Source organism: Ceratina calcarata, unplaced genomic scaffold, assembly GCF_001652005.2.
Source record: "Ceratina calcarata isolate Rehan_Ccalc_2016 unplaced genomic scaffold, ASM165200v1 scaffold1.2, whole genome shotgun sequence".
NCBI classification, from domain to species: domain Eukaryota; kingdom Metazoa; phylum Arthropoda; class Insecta; order Hymenoptera; family Apidae; genus Ceratina; species Ceratina calcarata.
Window position 1 is genome coordinate 14,048 of NW_017130861.1, and position 6,247 is coordinate 20,294.

The window sequence follows — 6,247 nt, forward strand, 5'->3', positions numbered from 1 at the left end:
ATTACAATAATATACAATAATATACATTATATGCAGCGTTTTTACTTATTGCATATTAAATTTGTATTATAAATGCATAAAACCCACAGTCTAGTAATAATTAAGCAGCAGCGCAATTAGGCTAACGATAGCAGGGCCAGCGATGGGCCCCTTGTTATGTTGTCGGTTCATTGCGCAAATAAAAATAACTTGGCTCGCTTCCACGCGGTGCACGTTGAACCCTGGTACCGACCGAAATCCTCTAGAACGACCGGACTAAAATAGAAACCTGCCACGTGCTGCTACGAAACAACCGTATAAACAAACCTACGCGGCGTGACGTCTCAAACGAATTCCATTTTCGTCACCCGGTTCTTAGTTGCAATGAAGGGTTGAGGTCACGGTCAGAATAACTTTGCTACAAGAATTGTAACCACTTTTCACACCGTACATGATTAACTTCACTTTTGACTTGCAATTAGATTAATCTTGCAAACTTATGAATTTGATAAAGTAAATTATCAAAAATTTGCTAAAAAAAAAGTGTTCAAAAAAGAGAAATTCAAATTTGTATCGAAAATATTCATATGTACAGATATGCTTTTATCACAACGAATAATACGTACATAGATACGTACAGTCTTTTATGAATACGATTTTATTAAACATCTATTTTCAGAACATTGCAACATATTAAACGATTTTCATTGTTGTCCATTACTTAATTTATTTCATTCATCTTTATAATGGGCAGTACTACCACATTGTACGTAAATTTGAATTATAAACTTTTTTCATAGATATTGGAGTATCGTATACCTAGCGGCAGTTGAAAATGCGTAAAGAAGAAGATACACTACGAAGGTAACAAAGTTAATAGCTCAGAAAATTGATTTTTAGCTCGTTATACTTTTATAAGAAAAATAGGATACTACATTAAAAGTATGTCACTGTTGTATGTTCCGTGTCAGTGACGTGATCGATCGAGCTATAAAAGACATTAAAAGAACTAAAGCTCAAACCAATTTTCTAATTTTTCTTTTAACGTTTAATAGAATATGCGTAGCTTTACTACTACAATAATATACAATAATATACATTATATGCAGCGTTTTTACTTATTGCATATTAAATTTGTATTATAAATGCATAAGACCCACAGTCTAGTAATAATTAAGCAGCAGCGCAATTAGGCTAACGATAGCAGGGCCAGCGATGGGCCCCTTGTTATGTTGTCGGTTCATTGCGCAAATAAAAATAACTTGGCTCGCTTCCACGCGGTGCACGTTGAACCCTGGTACCGACCGAAATCCTCTAGAACGACCGGACTAAAATAGAAACCTGCCACGTGCTGCTACGAAACAACCGTATAAACAAACCTACGCGGCGTGACGTCTCAAACGAATTCCATTTTCGTCACCCGGTTCTTAGTTGCAATGAAGGGTTGAGGTCACGGTCAGAATAACTTTGCTACAAGAATTGTAACCACTTTTCACACCGTACATGATTAACTTCACTTTTGACTTGCAATTAGATTAATCTTGCAAACTTATGAATTTGATAAAGTAAATTATCAAAAATTTGCTAAAAAAAAAGTGTTCAAAAAAGAGAAATTCAAATTTGTATCGAAAATATTCATATGTACAGATATGCTTTTATCACAACGAATAATACGTACATAGATACGTACAATCTTTTATGAATACGATTTTATTAAACTAAAGTAAAATTGAAAGCATCAAAAGCTCAATCCTATTTAACAATCTAGTTAGGCAGCCGAGTTCTCGGTAAAAATTATTACCTCGCATGCGCTTTGCCGCAGCGTACTTTTTTCGTCACGTATCTTTCTTTCCTCCCAGACTCCGCCTTTCGCTAATAATTGCCAGCCTCGTTATCTGCACACGAGAGACTGCAGGCATCCATTTCGCACGCAAACAAAACGCAATTGTAGCTTCTTTATCACACCGTACCGGCGGCCCAATCCGAAAAGGAAGACGTCGACGCTACGCGGCATGCACATCCTACCACGAGTTCCGCCCTAATAAATGCGCCTTCTAATTAAGATTTACCGATTAAACTTTCGGGCCGCGTACAGAGCGCAGCGGGCGCAAATGCGTGCGCTCGGATCGAGAACTTGGTTTCTTTCGACATTAAACCTCGCCCCATTTATTCCGACTTCGTTGCTACCCCGAGGAACCCGTGCGTGTTTATTGTGATTTTATGATCGCCCCCGGTGATTCTTCCTCCGTTTTATGTACAGTCAATCTATATGGGGCCAATTACTTAACGATAAACGCCATCGTCAAACGCAATATGCTTCGCTATGACGTATGTGATTGCTTAATTTCGATCCATTGGGGAAGGCTCGTAACATTATAGCACATATTAACATAGCTGAATAATATTTGCTGATTGTATGAAACTGCTGTTGTAAATAAACATTTGTAACAATTGAAGCTGAAGACAAAGAGAAAGATCGAAGAAATGGAGCATAGTTTTGCTCTCATTTTCAGACACTGTTCCTATAAAGGAAATTAACATAATTATAAACGGGTCGACAATCATTGTCCTAAGTAACTATGTACACAACTGAACCAGGAGGATAAAATTGCTAAACGAAGTTTCTAAGCTAATATTCGCGAGCAACGAAGTTTTATCAGCTTGCCAACAGAATTACGGCTCGATCTTTTATGTCGGTCGTAACAAAACGGGATGGATACAGACGAATTTTCCAACACGGAGCACAATCCTATCGTAGTCGCCAGAACTGCAAGGCGGATGGTGGCTAGTACCTGAACGAAGCGTAGGGACAAAAGGAGAACTTCAAACGTGTCGGCTGGGCGGACAGCGCACACGCATGCTGTTGTCACGGGTCGTGCGAAGCACGCGCGCACATAAACGCACCTGTTAAATTGGGCCGTAGTTACCGAGCCGTCGCGCGTCGCGTCGGCCAAAGAATATCCCATCCATTACACGAGCGACTGCGACGTCGCTGCTGTAATTAATCCTGCCGCTTAACGAGCCGAAATTTGTCCGTATGTTGCGACGATTAAACGCGGCCGGCGAAATAGAAAACTGAGGGAAACGGGTGGCGACGCGACGCCACGCGGAACCAGAGAGTTTGGTGGCTTTTACAAAAACAGGAACCATGAGATTTTTCGAGCAGGGAAAAAGACGGCGAAAAAATACGGGAAGATTAATTAGAGAACCGAAATTCATTACTAAGAATGTTGAAAAAAAAAAACATTAAATTTGGACATTAAAAATTTTCGAGTAATTGTCAATACTAAGAGGAAGTTAAAAAATGAAATGTTGAAATAAACCGTTGTACAAAATGAAAGAATACAGGCATGTGATTAGCGAAGAGGACAGATAAAGTGAAATAGGAAACACTTGGGGGAAGATGGATAAGTCTCGCGCACCCGGAAAACACTGGAAGTGATCAGTCAACAGAAGAGAAAATGGAAGTAGTAATACTGTGAAAACCAGGCCAAATAAAAGAAGTGTTTCATTTTGGACACGTCGCGCGTCATAGTTCCTGATGATTTATGAACATACATATAAGTATAATAAACATAAGAATGATGAACATATTGCCTACGAGTGTAATTTAATTATACGTCGTGAATCATAAATGAAGCAAGAAACTAAATGAATACTAAAACGATTAGTTCAATTTTCATTACGTTTTAAAAATTTCTACAATTCCCTTAGCTGTGTTACTATCTATTATCGCAATTGTTCGTCGACTGAAAAGCAAATTAACGAAATAAATGGTGCATACATGGAAGAGGTAAACGATATGAAAAAAAAAAAATGAGAGAAACATGAATTTATTTTCCGTCGACTAAAATCCGGTCATTGCAATCTTGTCGGTATATCGGTTATTAATTAATTCTAGCTCGTAATTCCGTGCCACAAAAGGGATTTCCCGTGAACGTGGTGGAATTTGCAAGCGGATCACTATTTCGCTCCGGAACCTCTATTTTTTTTCTCCTTTAGATCCCGTCAATAGCAGTTTCCAATTCGAGGAGCAGTTCCATCGAGCGCGTCCACCCACGTATATTTGCCATCGCGTGCGTGTACGTAAAGGTACGTATTCCTATGGCCACGTTGTCGATGGATATAAACTTTTTAATAGCGAGTCCGATCGTGTCCGGTGCTGATAAATCCCGGAATTTGTGACCAACGAACCTTAAATTCTGCTGGCTTGTAGATAATAAGGAATTTCATTGTAATCTATTGATTAATGAAATTATAAAATGATGTTCTGATTATTAATAGAACATTAACGTGCAACGTACACTTTTGTTAAAATGAGGACAGTTGGTAATACATTTTATCGTCACTTAAAACTGAATTATTCAACGGATTGTAAATGTCCTCTTAAAGGGATAATCAGTCTTTTTTTCATTCAGTAGTCTTTTTATTTTCGTATATTTGTAAAGCAAACAACATTTGCCTGAAGCGAAAACGAGTGGAAAGAGGTTTATATCTGTTTATCAATTTCTTCAATGGCATGAAGCATTCGAAAGACTTTTGCTCCAAAATATAAAGTAATCAACTTTTCACAACTCAATTTGTGGATTTTTCACAATTCACGTTCTATTGAATTGAAACGTGGTTTTACGTATTTCTCAATATTTTTTTTTTAAGTTTGATAAGTTATAAAATTTGATTTTCCTTTACAAAGGTTACTAATATTTAAAAATCAATTTCAAGATTTTCTCTCAATAGTCCACTAAAGAAGAGAAAAGATATAGAATATTGATTTACAAAATTCTCAATAACTTTGAAGTTCCATCACTAGACGACCTCGATTTTGTTCATGTAAAAATCTCTATTCTATACATTTTGAATTTTATAGACGATAATTAGTGCGAGCGAAGCTACAATGGGTAATGCTAGTATTGTACAATTTGATTATAGTCAATCCATAATTATTATTTATTAAAACGATTCCATCGAATGTACAACAAAGGCGAGTTGGCAAATAGGAAATCAGTAGCAGGAAAACATCGCATCAGCGTAAATGCTTTCTGTTTTGATCCCCTTCACATTCGTCTGCAGTAAAAGGATCTGTTAGGAGCAATCTGCAGTCGATTTACGACGTACGTTGGACTCATCGTCGATCTCTTTCACTTGATGCTTACAAATGGCTGAGTTAAATTCCCTGAGTTAAAACTATATAGCGAACGTTGGCTTTTTCGTTTCTCGTAAAAAGGAATAAATAGTCGCCGAGGCTTGTTTACTTCCAACTTTGCTTATTCGATAAATGATCAAATCATTATTTCGGTTAAATTCATTTGATCTTCACGTGTCAATAATACGCTATTGTATGCTTTTGACGTTACATTTAAAGCATAGAGCTTGTTACCATTTCAATGTAAAGCTTTATTCAAGTGAATAAATATTCAGATGAACATTCGGATATTCGGATTTATTCACAAGAATGTATACATATGTAATTAAATATAAATGTATTTGGTTGTGTTAAGCCAGTTATTATATTTCACTGAACGATATAGAAAAATATATGTTTCGGAGGATTTAAGCAAACAGGTTCTTCTGTTATCTTGAAAAACTGAGGGAAGGCGAAGCCAAGTGCCTTGTTAAGCGTGATAATGTACTTGCATAGCTTATTCTTGCCCAATCGAGGACAACCAATTAAGCCGAGATTCTCTCAGCATTCACCGTACAAATGGTTGGAAAAAGTTTCCACCGAAGAGGTTGAATACACCTGGTCCCCGGGACCTCGACTAAAAACTTCTGTTAATGGAAAGAATTCTTAAGTCTGCATCGCTGAGATAATTGTCCTCCGGCAAAGCACGCTGTGCTCAACATTGTCTGATTCAAGCATAATTAGAGCCGTGCCGAGAGAAATTGTTTTTTTCCTGCCGAGAACAACTTAAGTTGCTCTATTACACTATTTAAATAGTTGCTATGTATAAGTAAACAGTTGATGTAAGTGTAACTGTTCGTTCACACTTGACTGTTTTTCGTCATCTACATTAAAATGTTAAGTGGTAACATTATGGATTATCTTTATTTCAGTTGATCCAGTCAATGCCAAAATGATTGGTGAAGAAACCATAAAAAGCAACTCAACCGATATATTCAGGCTAAAAATGAATAGGAATTTTTTCATTGTATTGCACTGACAAAGGAGCCTTTCATTTCGACTGTCAGTAAAAATGACAATGTACATGTCATAGCAATAACATCAGTAAATGTTTTATAATCCATTGAACAAGTCTTTTAGAGCAAT

At 37.0% G+C, this 6,247-nt stretch overlaps 1 protein-coding gene across 1 annotated transcript in view; it reads right to left on the reverse strand.

Annotated features, from left to right (window-relative positions):
- The window catches only part of LOC108630968 (uncharacterized), a gene marked incomplete at its 3' end in the record, with an annotated part of 108,978 nt that overhangs the window by 4,498 nt on the left and 98,233 nt on the right, over nucleotides 1–6,247 (reverse strand). The gene's annotated exons all lie outside the window — the stretch shown is intronic.